Genomic DNA, 14,276 nt, shown 5'->3' on the forward strand with positions numbered 1-14,276 from the left:
TGAGATCCCTAATTTATATATCTGACTTTCCTAATTAAGGATTACACTTAATACTTTACATTCCTAAGTTTGAGAGGAAATCTGCTTCTCACTTTTTTTTTTTTTTTTTTTTTTTTTTGGTGTCAAGTTGCTTTAGTAAGAGGCACAGAGTTGGGCTAAGGAAACATGCGAAATGCTTCCTCACAGATCCAAGGATTCAGGGCAGAGAATCCTCTTTACTTTCTAAAGAGGATTTGTTCACAAAATTAGATCCCAAAGAGATCTAGAGAAGTAAACATTTAAGGATAGCAGGGCCTTTCTGAGTTCCAGAACCCATTGGTGCATTCTAAGGGGACTATCCACTCCAAAGAGCTTAGCAATTCCCATGGGCACCAACCATAGCCCTGGACTCAGGAAAGCACCCTACTATTTGGGCCAGTACATCAGACTTTTTTTTCTCCCAAGAAGAATGTAGCTTTGGCCAGAAAAATTTAAATGATTTTAATTAGCCTTCTTGTTGGAACTTGACCCCTTCAGAGATGGGTGGCAAGATAGAGAAATTATGGATGCCCAGAACATTTTCCTTAAAATCTTACCAACAGCATGGTCATTCATTATTTATTCAGATGAAAGAATGAGACATAATAGGGCTCCAGATTGTACAGTAATGCTGACCAATGGGAACTTCTGCAATGAAAAGAATGTTCTATAATTCTACACTGTTCAGTATGATAGCTACTAGACACATGTGGCTATTGAGTGCTTGAAATTTGGCTATTGCAACTTTATTTAAATTACATTATATGTAGGACTAGTGGCTACTTACTGATATTATAGCCGTAAGGCAGTAAATGCTTCTCAAACTTGGCTACTTACTGGAATCACCTGGGGAGTTTTTATAATATACCAGGGCCTGGGTTCTACCTCTAAAAGTTCTGACTTAATTTGGTATGAGAAATAGGCAGGCCTTGTGATTTTTATAACCCTCCAAGTAATCATAATTTGCAATAAAATTTGAGAATCACTGTTCTAGAAGACACATTACTGGAGCTAGCTGGTAAGTCTATCCATTAACTATGGATGGAGTCAAACCCTAGTATCTTCAATGCAATATCCAGTTTGATTGTGTCCCCAAAGCAAGCTCTTTTCAGAAAACATGTTTCAGATATGTACTGCATGTCACTTGCTATGTTTAATCAATTCTAATAGCACCCTTAATATCCATGGTATGGTACTGCACTCTTACAAATTACCACTGGTGTCAAAAACTGAAGGGTCAAGTCAAGGCAAGAGAACCTTAATGAATTCAGAGTCCAAATACACAAGCAAATCATATATAGTCAAAGGAAAAGCCTCAGGAGAAATGAGCTGTCCCACCTTCCCAAGACACAGAAAACAAGGGGGATTACCTTTGGCACAGGACATTTGCATGCCACCAGCCATCTTTTATCCCCAACAAAGCATTGTCTCTGGAAAACTAACTGCCTCATGGGTAAGAGTCACCAAAGGAGAAACTAATTCACGATGAGTGTCCAGTTCCCCTACACTTGCGTGCCCAAACCAAGAAACCACACTTGTGGCTTGGTGTTCATGCCTTCTATGTTATGAGGAGTGTGGCAAGACAAAACAAAGCTGAAGCCCCACCTCTTGTCATTAATTCTTTAGTCGTGTGTCCCAAGACTGAGTTATTTTCCTGTGTTGGCATCCTATAAATTCTGTTTTATAATGGGCTCACTTTCTTTAAGAATTTTCTCCCTGCCCTGATAAAATAGAAGTCAAGTTTTCTGAAATGCTCAGAGCACACTTTTTCACCCACTCCTGGCTAAGCAAGTAAATGTTAATTCCAGCAGCTGACTGTGTGACTGCACTATAGCCAAAGGGAAAGCCCAGGACTTCTGGGAGAAAAGATGAAGTGGGAGTAACCTCTCCCATGCTACTGAACCACCTTTTCCAGACAGTGTCTGCATCTCTCACTGCCCTTGTGTTTTTTCTTTTGAGTAACTCTGATTTTCTGTGTAAGGTGCTGATGTCTTCAGGGAATATCCGCTTTATCTGTCTGGCTGATAGTAAGAGCTAAACGCTCTAATACAAAGTATGATAAACAACCACCTGATTCTCCCCTTGCTTAGGAAAGAAATCCTCTATTAAATCTTCACTTCTTATTGCATTACATTAAATCCCACTTGGAGAGACTGTTTCACATACTTTAACCTGATATGTTCAAAACATTGGTTAAAAAGCCTGCTTTATGAGAAACCCCAAAGAGCTTTAGAAAAACCCACGTTTGTTTTTGCTGTGGATCAAAACGCTGACAGATTTAATCAATCAAGAATAAATATGGGCTGTCTCCTAATATTGGGCACACAAAACTTGTGCCTTTCCCAGAGATATATCTTTTTTAAAAAGTAAAAATAAGAATATGTATCTTTTATTAAAGAAATTTATATGCATTTTATTAAAATTAGAAAAATGGACTCTGAAAAACAATCTGAGGGTTTTGAAGGGGTGGGGGGTAGGAAGTTGGATGAGCCTGGTGGTGGGTATTATGGAGGGCATGGATTGCACGGGACACTGGATGTGGTGCATAAACAATGAATTTTGGTACACTGAAAAGAAATTTAAAAAATAAAAAAAATTTTTAAATAAATAAATAATAAAATAAAATAAAATACTGATCAAAAGAAATAGAGAACATAAAAAAAAGAAAATACAACCAAGCAAAAAGTTGATCAAAATTACTCAAAGTATCACACTGTAGAGACAACTTCTGTTAACAATTGTGTACATGTTCTGTCCTATTTGCTTTTAATAACCATAGAAGAGGGTGGCTCAGTAGCAGAGACGTGCAGGTTTTCCACAGCAAATGAGATATACAAGTCAAGCTCACTACAACACTGGCCTTTGTGGAATACAGAGGACTCTGTGCCTTCTGACTGTTGCAAACTCCCACCTCCACTTCACGTACCTATTTTGCAATCAATCAACACCTTTCTGAGTTGTACTGTAATCAAACTAAAATATTCCATCTATTTTTGATCTCTAAGGAACTGACAATTGAGTGGAATATTTGGTTTCCAAGGGATGCCATAGCAAAGGACCACAAACTGTGTGGCTTTAAGCAACAAATTTACTGTCTCACATTTTCTAGAGGCTAGAAGTCCAAAATCAAGGTGTCAGCAGGGCCTTCCTTGCCTCTTGCTACTTTCTGATGGTTGCTGGCAATCCTTGGCATCCCTTGGCTTGCAACTGCATCACTCTGATCTCTGCCTCTGACATCATGTAGTTTCTCACCATGTCTGTGTCTTCCTACAGCATTCCTTGCTTCTCATAAAGAAACACCACTCATGTTGGATTAAGGTCCACACTAATGATATCATCTTAACTTTATTATAGCTGCACTTAGCCTATTTTCAAATAAGGTCACATTCACAGATACCAGTAGTTAAGACTTCAACATATCTTTTTGGAAGACAGAATTCAATCCATAATATTGAGGAAGCAAGAAACTCATATTACCCAGTTAGAAAACAATAAAAGATCTGTGTAATTGGGCTTTCAGATCTATAACCCAACTATCAATGATATAAAAATTTAAAGAATTATTCTAGAAGGATGAGATAGTTTGGGAAGAGTTTATAATTTCATTGTGCTTAGATTGATGTTGGTAGGAAAGGTGGATGGGGAAAGACGTGGACATTCTAGGAAAAGGAACAAAATGTAAACTTTTGAGCATAATAAATGAGGTACTTCTCCATTTGGATCCTACCCTCCTCTTTGAGTTCATGCCACAGGAGATTCTCTCCATGATGCCAAGCCATGCAAAAGTCCCGACAGCTTCTTATTTCACACCACACTGTGGACATGTTGCTTGTTCTAACTGAACCGTCTCCCCTTCAGCTCTTACACTCCCGCTACCTGCCACCAATCAATTTCCTAATCATTCTTCCAGAAGCCCAACCTTGACAATCTAACTGCAGGATCCTGAGTCCCCCTAGGATCTTAGCCCCCACCCACCCTGTGTCACCACCACACCTAGTAAATATTGACTATTAGCCTTGTCTGCCTTGAGAACAGGAACTGCACCACACTCATCTCTATAGCCCCAACACAGAGCCTAGTACTGCAAATGGTCACAAGCATGTACTGAAAAGTAACTGAACTGACTTAGAAGGAGATGAAGAGATGAGCCTAACTGGGGTGGCCCAAAAGGCCAGGATCTGAAGAGGAGCTGATGACCGAAGACGATGTTGTGAAGAAAAGTGAGGCATCACAGGGTGAGGGGCAAGACACATGATGGAGAGTCACGATGCGTGAAGGCCCTTCTTGTGAAATGGCTTCACATGCTGAGGAAACACAGAAGAGTCAATACAGTAAGAGTATCGGGTTCAAGAAGAGGAAGGTGGGAGGCATGGGCAGAGGCCCCAGTGAGCAGGGCCTCCAGCAGTGGGGACTATAGAAAGATTTCGAGCAGGGAAGTAAGTTCAGATTTGAATTTGAGAGACATGGTTTAGTAGCATCACGAAAGATGGAAAGGTGGTGTCAAGTCCAGATGTAGGAACACCCTAAGTCAAGTAGGGATTATATGAGCAGTCGAAAGAAACACTGGTGGTAGGAAGAAGGTAATGCACATAAACCAACCGTAAAGAAGAGATTTTTCCCTCTTTGACAAGTTTGCAATGTTGGGAAAGAAAAAATTGAGATTTCTCCCTTGAGTGATGGGAGACAGAATTGCTGTTCATAGAAATAAGGAATATACGAAATGCAGTAGGGATGGGGCTGGCCACAAGCTCAGCCTTACACATGAGTACTTTGAATTCCCATGGACACTTAACAACTAGGGGTTGGGTTTTGTTTTCTTTTTTTTAGTAACAACTATAACTAGAATTTCATTTTGTGAACAAATTCTGACTCTTTTTTTTAAAGATTTTATTTATTTATTTGACAGAGAGAGACACAGCAGGAGAGGGAACAAAAGCAGGGAGAGCAGGAGAGGGAGAAGCAGGCTTCCTGCTGAGCAGAGAGCCCGACATGGGGCTGGATCCCAAGACCCTGGGATCATGACCTGAGCGGAAGGCAGATGCTTAAGGACTGAGCCACCCAGGTGCCCCCAAATTCTGACTCTTAAAACTTGTCATGGATTTTCATGACATCACAATTTAAAAATGTATATAACTGGCACTCAGGGCACGCAGGACTCACCAATTAGCTTCTTCAGAAGCGCAGTTGTGAACTGGAAAGAAATGGTAACCACAAAGCTAACGGACAGTGACAGCCCACCTCTTAAAGAACACACTTTAAATATAGATATTTCATCTTTACTGTTGCACGAGATGAAAGGGAATTAACAGCCCCTGGGTGCCTGATAGTCTTTACTTTTCTTTCTGAGCACACTGAACTTTACAGCCATCTGTCCTAACGGCCGAGGGTAAAAGGTCTCACAGAGGGTGAAACAAGAACTTCACTATATCACCCTGAGACAAATGTGACTTTTAGGGTCTGACTCACAGTGGGACATTGATGATGACCATCTACAATTATTTTTGATCCCCATATACTTCAAATCATGGCCCTGCCGATTCCTAGCTATGTTACCATAAACGAATTCTTATCTTCCCTGGAATTCATCTTCCTCCAATGATCATGGGGTGCCTGGCTGGCTCAGTTGGTAGAGCATGTGATTCTTGATCTCAGGGTTGAGTTCAAGTCCCATGCTGGGTATAGAGCATACTTAAAAATTAATTAATTAAATAGAATGATCATGGAACCCACAGCTAAGAGTTGTTATGAAGAGTTAGAATGTGAAGTACTCAGACTAGTGCCGGGTTTACAGTAGGCATTAAATCTATGGTAGTTACATATTTATGCAGCAGAAATGATTTTGATGCTTTCCATCTGTTTATGACAAAATCTTCTAAGCAACAGGGACCCAAACTGGACCCAGTCCTGTAGTTTCCTAATGTCCAGTGTCTCTGGGTGTCCCAGATGCCATGCTACTCAGAAGGACAGATGGGAAACAAGGGACTCATTGCCAGACGTCACCACTGGAGGTGTCTAGCAGACTTCGGTAGTAACCCTCTTTTTAAGCCACTTGGAAAGGATGACATGCATTTTTCCAAATTCCTCCATGCTTCTTATTAAGTCCGTGTGTCCAACTTACTGCTCCCACTTCCTGGAATGCCCTGCAGCCCCTGTCCCCTACCTTGTCAGTTCCTGTTCCAAATACCAGTATAATGGAGCAGTTAAGAGCTACAAAGTGGTGTGCTGCTTACTAGGTGTGCGACCTTGGGCAAATTAGCTAATCTCTCCAAGTTTTGATTCCCTATATATGATTCAGGAACAGTAAAGAACCTTCTTCATAAAACTGTAGAGAGAATTGCACAAAATAGCATGTGTTAAGTACCTAACCCAGGGATGGCACATCCCATGGGTTCCTCTGGTATCACCACTGCTCAAAACCTCCCCTGTCCACCTAGGAATGCTAAAGAAGAGCTGCTCTCCCTCCCTCCCTAATCTTGTATACACCTTGCAGAACCCCTCACTTAGAGATCTGTCACCTTCAAAAGCAGGAACAAATGCTGGTGCATCCTGGGGGTGATGGTTGCCCAACAATGGAAATGTACAAAATCTCACAGATACCTGTATGCTTGGAAATGTTTAAAGTGGTAAATTTTATGTTATACATATTTTGCCATGTGAAGAAATAGGGGAAAAAAGAATATCTAATTAGTTCCTGGGCTTTATACGAAAAGGTTTTTTTTAACAAGTGTGTGACTTGCCCGTGTGAACATTATAAAATGACCCCCACCCACAGGATCAGGGGAATAGGGAGAGGAACGCATCCCTGGGTTTTTTATTCTAGGTGTGAACTGCATAGTGCCTTCACTCTGCAAAGAGTTAAGACTTCTCCAGAGATTCACACCCAAAGATATTTTCAGGTGTGCCCATGAATGTAATTATGTACAGCTTAAATAATAGGAAAGTGGGAAATGCTCATGTAGGCTTTTTACTGACTACTCAATTTAGTCTAAAATTAGCAAATTTCTTCTCATGTTTCTGGTTGAAAGTTTTTCCTTAGCAGGTGGTACAGGAGCCTCAAATGCTTTCATTTTTTTTTAAGATCCTTTAACTTTATCTTGTAGCTGAACATGTGTACCCTTTCACAAACTCTCCCCATTTCCCCCCTACCCCAACCCCTGGCAACCACTTTTCCACTCTCTGTTTCTATGAATTTGGTCTTTTTTTAAATTGTACATATAAATTATGCATACAGTACTTGTCTTTTTTTTTTGTCTTATTTCACATAGTATAATGCCTCAGGGTCCATCCATGTTGTTGCAAATGGCAGGATTTCTTTTTTTTTTTTCATGGCTGAATAATATATATAAAATCATTTTCTTTATCACTCATCCATTGATAGTCACTTAGATTGTTTCCTTATCTTAGTTATTATAAATAATGCTGGAATGAACATAGGAGTGCAAATATCTCTTTAATATCTTGTTTTTATTTCCTTTGGATTTCGCTCCCTTTTTAAAATGTATTTATTTTAGGGGGAGGGCCAGAGGGAGAGAATCTCAAGCAGACCTCTGGCTGAGAACCAAACCCAGCATGGGGCTCAATCTCACGACTCAGGATCATGACCTGAGCTGAAGTCAAGAGTTCCAAATTTAACCAACTGAGCCAGCCAGGGCCCTAAGACCATGGCCTTTTCTTGATGATATGATTAAAATAGACAAATTTTAGACTATCAACTTAATTTAGGTACAAATACTTTCATTCTGGTTCATCTCTTTGACTAGAACCTGGAGACACTTACCATCTATGATGACTTGGTAATAATTTACATTAAATGGAGGGAAGCTTGGGGTCTTGAGGAAAGCTTTCACTGAGGTCTAAGAAAACACTAAAAGGAGCAGACATTTATAAAAGAGGCTGGGAATGAGGCCATAGAATGTGCCAAGATACTAAAATATATCCATGGAAGGAAAGAGCTGAGGTTCCTCAAAATTGGTACAATGATACAAAGGCAAGTTTCCAAAAATGAAGACCATTTTGGTCTTTAACAATGGTCATTTTCCTTTGCCCACACGTGAAACATAGAACTTGAATTCATTCGGATGTTTCCATCTGAACCCAAACCTGGGTCAGCTTCCCCAAAGAAGAGGTTTTGTTATTGTTATTGTTGTTGTTTTGGTCACTGTTCTCATTCAAGTTCCTAAAATAGTGCCTGGCCAAGTGCACCAGCTCATAACGATGTGTTGAAGGAGCAAATGCTTAAATCTATTTCTCAAATATGTTCCAAAAATATAACCCGAAGACAGAGTGTACACATTCTCTTTATAATGATTCACATTTAAAAAGATTCATCTGAAATAGTCTTTCCTAAAGGTGCACAAAGCTTGTTTAGGGCCAAGGCACTGAGTCTAATAATACTTCATTATCAAACGTCAGTTTCCAAAAGATGTGCCACTTCCTTGACCTAATTCTGTTTCAGTTATAGAGGGAGACCACCCAATCAAAGAAGGAAGTATTTTTAACTCCATGCTAATTTAGTAAATCATTTTTCCCCCAGAAGTGTTAGGCTGTGCTGGGTGCATGCCAGATATGTGGTAAAGAACAAGCCCCTGAGGGGTGAGGGCAGCCCACCAGACCCAGTGATGCAAAGGACAGGCCAGTGGTGCAATGGGGGCTTTCATCCAAAGCTGGCAAGATACTATAGTAGGCCAATAACTCAAAGAGTCAAAAAAAATTGGGTAGATCCTTTATCTGGTCTCCACCAAAAGGGCATAGATGACAAATGCAATCTTAAATGAGTTTACTTCTCTAGGTCCTCTTTGGTCACTAGATCAGAGGTCCCTTTGCTCTATGGTTATCACTCTTCAAAGACTGAACTTGCAAATTCACATAAAGAGTAGATGCCTCAGGAGACTGATTAAGAGTATTTGTTCTGGGGGCGCCTGGGTGACTCCATCAGCTAAGTGTCTGCCTTTGACTCAGGTCACTATCTCAGGGTCCTGGGATCGAGCCCTGCCTTGGCCTTCATGCTCAGCAGGGAATCTGTCCCTCTCCCTCTGGCCCACCCTGTGGTTCATGCTGTCTCCGTCTCTCTCTCTCTCTCTCTCTCTCTCTCTCTCTCAAATAAATAAAATCTTTAAAAAAATAAAAATAGAGTGTGTGCTCTGGAGCCAAAATGTCTAGGTTCAAACCCCAACTCTGCTGGTTGTGTGACTGTAGTAAGTAAGTTAATCAACAGTTCTGTGCCTCAGTTTCCTTGTCTATAAAATATGGATGGTAATAATATAAAGCTCATAGCATGGGTGGGAAAGGAATTGATATATTAATTTATAATGAGTTGATACTTTGCAACAGTCTCTGGCATATTCTAAGCATTAGAGTATATCTCAAAATACTCAAAATCAATACATTATAATTTTATGTATATATCTAATGCATCTTATTTCATGTAATTTATCAAACAGGTGAAAGATTTACAGTATAGCCCTCATGATTATGAAGCCATGATATTTCTTCAATAAAGAATACAAGGAGGACATCCATAAGAGAGCACAATATATAAAATAAGCAAATTCTTAAAATAATCCAATAAACATAGATGCTTCCACGTACCCCCAGTGACTAGGGATAACTGCTTCACTGAGCACACATGTTAATCCTGCAAGGTTGGTGATGGGCCAGATTATTTTCAACTCCTAGACCAGAGAGGATGGTTGTTGTAAACTTATGTTGAGAAATCTCCCCAAGAGTTTTTCAAGGTGAAAGTTGTCGTCATCCCCTGTGTTTCCCATCTCATGAGCACCCTCCAGGGAAAAACTCCAATTATTTGCACATCAACCTGACCTTGACAAAGCATCATAACTTGGGTCAAAGCCAAGGTCTTTATAGCCATCTCTTATTCCTCTGGTTATGCATCTGGAGTCCAGTTGAGGCATCTTACAAATTGATTCCAAGTTCCTGTGATGGTGAGTGGTTTGCCTTTCTTGGAAGGAGCCGGGCCCCTCCTTCATTCCTGCACTGACATGAGGGTTAAACACTCCAGGCTCTTTCCTCTCTCGTTGCCTTTCTGTTCTCTGCCCACCTTTACATCTGCCTTCTGTGAGATATTTCTGCCAAGAAAGAGAGAGAGAGATCAAGGGATGCCACCATTTCATTACATTTCTCATTAGTGGGGGTGTCCTTGATTAGATTTAGGGCTATAGCTCTGTCCAACTTTTTTTACTGCCAAAGAACCAAAGGCTCATGCTCCCAGGATTAGAATGCAGGACGCTAACATAGAATTCTAATTCTTTTAGTTAAACCAAAGGCCACTTATTCATAATGTGGGTTTTGTCCATCTGCCTGTCCCCTGGACTAAAATCTCAGACATCCATCTCTGTGCCTCACCCCAGTGTCCAGTTCCACAGTTCTGAGTCTTCTCTCCTGCCTCATCTTCTCCATCTGTGTCCTCTTTCCTGGAGGTCATGGCCTCCTCACCAAAGTGACCGCTGGATCTCCTAATGGTTGTTAGCCTTCCTTCCTCAACCCACTCAAGCTCGTCCTTCTCACTGATCGCTGATATGGTCCCTGAAGCATGACAGTGCTTAGGGCCGTGCTGCTTCTAATAGCCTCTGCCCACCTGCCTCGGGGTGGCATTGGGTATATTATTGACCTTATAGAGAGCTGTTACTTTACGTATAAAATTAGAAAAATCATGCTGTATTTCTCGGAGAACTGTTGCGAGTATTCAGTTAGAATAACACACATACAGGACTGATTCAGGGCCTAGCAGCCCACTGCCAGTGCTCTGTCAACCCTGCCCCTTCCTGAGGCTGGCCTCCCTGTAGCCCCATGTCCCTCCTGGGCCTTCTCCATCCCACACCAGTGCAGGCTGCCGCCACATGTTATAAGCAGGATTTCAGAACATCCTCTGTGCTTCCCTGCTTCCTCTGCTTGGGTCACAGAACTATCCTAAATTCTCTTCCCAAAACCCCACTCCCTCCAGGGGCAGTCCTCCCATCCTCTCCTCCTCAGAGCTCCCCAATCTTCCCAGATGGAACACCCCCTTCCTCTTTCTTGTGCCCCCCGACACATGGTTTGTATCTCCATGATTCATGGCATTCTGCATCAAATGATCAGTATTTGGTGACCAACCCCACGAGACTGAGAATCCACTGGATTTGGGGTGGTACCTCCATCCTCTCTTCCTCTCCAGGAATGGCTGGCGTGGGTCTTTGCACAAGGGAAAGGCTTGCATTTCATTACTTGAATCTGGAATTCCTAATTTGTTGATCACTTTGAAAACTTTATAGGAGGTATTAATTATAAGGCAGCAAAAATCACCACCTCTCCCTACCCACCCCAGAGACACAAACTTCTAGCCCCTGATGTGCAGCTCTTCATTTCACAAGGGCACATGTGGATGATGTACAATAGCAAGGGGCCCCTTGAGTTTCGTTTCACTTGTGTCAGAAAATCAGTGACTTCAGCAAAATCCTGAGACTTTTCCTCCATCTCTAGAGCCACGAAAAATAATTCATGTCACCTTCCCCACTCCCCTTATAAAATCTCATCTATTCTTTACTTAAACAACTTTCAGAATATGCATTATTGAATCTGCCTTGGATGTCTTGTACAATACTTTTAAAAAGTAAAGAAGACAACCTACGTCTCTGGGTAAAAGCTTTTTACTTCCCAAGATTAAGAATGTGAAGAGGCTGTTGGTAGTCAACACTTCAGACCCCTGAGGATGCTTGTCTTCATATTTTTATAATGTTAACGCTTATTCTCCATGTCAGCAAAATAACACTGACCTAGAAAACTGGAATTTGCAAGGGTTAAAATTCGAAGACGATTCTCAAATGAGTTACATAAACAATACTGATCTCTTGTACTTATTTCTCTAGTATGACAACACTTTCCACTTTGCCAAGAAACAACAAACAGGGTAATAGGCACAATTGAAATAGTCACATGTATATTAATCAGAACACTGTGCATTTGCAAATAATGCTTCCTAGATGATTTTTAAATGCTGATTCCCTTTGCTGCCCACCCTGACAACCCTTCCATGCATTCAAAGCAGGTGCTATGAACAGAAGTCTCGGTGCCCACTTGGGTTGGGCTAAGGAAGGAAGAAGGAGTGGTAACTCAAATAATTACCAAAGGAATGCCAAGTACAGCTCTCAGTGGGATGAGATCCCTGATGAGCTTGGACTTTACCCGAGAGGTGTTTCTCCATCTCCTTCATCTCGAAGGGTTCACTCCCATCTCTCCATGTGGTCTTTCACTTTTTTGCTATAGTTTCCTCCTTGGAAGTGTTAGTCAGAACATAAGATATTCTCAAATTAGTAAAAAGTAATGTAGTAAAAATATGGAAATGTTTAAGGTATTTAAGTACTTTTATATGTCTTTCTTTTGGTGCTTTGCAGTAGAAAATGGTTCAAGTCCCATTAATTGGCAACAGATAGGCCAAATGTAGTCTAAGCATTGTCTCACAGCATATCTCACCTAATCCTCATAACAGAGCTGGAAAAGAGGAATTATCCCCATTCTAAAATTAAGGGAGCAGATTAATTGAGCAGCAGAAGGGAAGGAGCACAGCCAGGAAACCAGCCTCAGCTCTCTGTGTATCAAGTTCAAGGGGGCTTGCTCTCCTGTCACCACATGTCCCAGCTTGATGCTCAGATCTCTTTGTGGATGCTGAAGACTGAAGCAGTTTCAATAAATGGCAGCCTTTCTGGGTTCCAGATTAATTAAGAGATAGACAAAAAGGAGGGGGACATAAGCAGGTCAAGAGGCCAGCTCTATCACTGCCATTAGAGCCAGATTGCAGGATGAGGCTCAGACACGCATCAACAGCAGGCTTCCCAACGCTGAACTCCAAAAGTAGACAGACTTGCTTGTCTGACTCGGGCACCACAGAGCCAGTGTTGGACCTCAAACATACCACTCGAAGAGGACCCAGACCAGGATGTGTCTGGGAGAAGGATGTGGTGGTCTGGGAACTTGGCCCCCTCTCACCCTCCTCCTGAGGGTTCCTGGCTGCATTTTTCTTGTAGACTCCCCAGGGCACCAAACAAGGGGGAGATAGAGGCCAGGATCCTTGTGTGGCAGTCAGCATCAGGAGCAGGAAAGAAACCCATCTCCCCAAACATTTACTCTAAGGAGTTCTATACAGTGGGCACCCTAGGTGTTCCAATAAACATGGCGACCCCCGGCAGGGGAATGCATTAACATTACACCATTCTTGCTGCAGAACTTGATCCCAGGAATCCATACAGAGGCCAAGATGTCAGGAAGTCCTTGTTTCCAGCATTTCACTGACTCACTGCATGACCTAGGGCAAGCCACTTAACTAGTCTGTGTCTTAATGTCCCCATTAATAAAGTCTGCCTCGTTGATGGGAATCCTCCCTGTGGAGACTCCTTCCATCACAGGCAGCAGTGAATGGATCTTGCAAACTCAGCTATAAAAAGGAGAGGACCTCTCTACGCGGAGTGGTCTGCCTCTTCCAAGAGTCCTTAGCGAACATGTTTTGGCTGGAGTTCCTCCTGTTACACACCAACGGAGCGAATTCTCGGGAAAAGCCGTGGTGACTTTTCATCTATGGGTGTTGAGCGGATTGAGTAACAGTTAGGTTATTTCATGCCTCTTGAATGTTCGACGTCTGAGTAACTACACGTCCTCAAACCTTTATTTTACCCCATTGACAGGCCCAGAAAGGACATATGGTTTAGATTTTTAGACAACACTCCATGTAAAACACTCTTCCTTTTGAGAGGCATATTTTTAGAGTCTCTGAAGCTAAACTCTGGGGTGAATTTAATCTATCCAGTCCTCGGGTCCAACCTGAAACCTAAACACAACTTTGTGTCAGTATAATACATGGTTAACTGATATGTCAGAAAATCAATTAATTACTTTTAAGAAGCAGTTAAGAGTATTCCTACAATGCTGCCATGTGAATTATTAAAGAATACAACAGAAGGGCCCCCACGGCCACCCCAAACCCAAGCCCTGTGTCAAGGGGTGGTGCAAAGTCTGCATTCTGCCCTGAAGCCTAGTTGAAAATAGTGCAAAGTTGAAGGGGCCCCCCAAAAGAGACAGACTGAGAGAAAATGTGACGAGGCTCAAGGGATGAGATGCTGGGGGCAGCAGGAGCTTGCTGTGCTTCTGAATTCTGCCCCAGTCCTGAATGCTACTCTCAGTCCTGGGCTCTTGAACAGGTACACCTATCTTTGCAGAAAACCTGCCCCCATTTGCTTGGCTCCATTCATTTGCAGACAGGCAGCCCTGAGTCA

At 41.9% G+C, this 14,276-nt stretch overlaps 1 protein-coding gene across 9 annotated transcripts in view; it reads left to right on the forward strand.

The window, feature by feature from the left end:
- The window catches only part of RUNX1 (RUNX family transcription factor 1), a 263,629-nt gene that overhangs the window by 132,371 nt on the left and 116,982 nt on the right, over nucleotides 1–14,276 (forward strand). The gene's annotated exons all lie outside the window — the stretch shown is intronic.

The sequence above is a fragment of the Lutra lutra genome, chromosome 1, assembly GCF_902655055.1.
Source record: "Lutra lutra chromosome 1, mLutLut1.2, whole genome shotgun sequence".
Classification (NCBI taxonomy): Eukaryota; Metazoa; Chordata; class Mammalia; order Carnivora; family Mustelidae; genus Lutra; species Lutra lutra.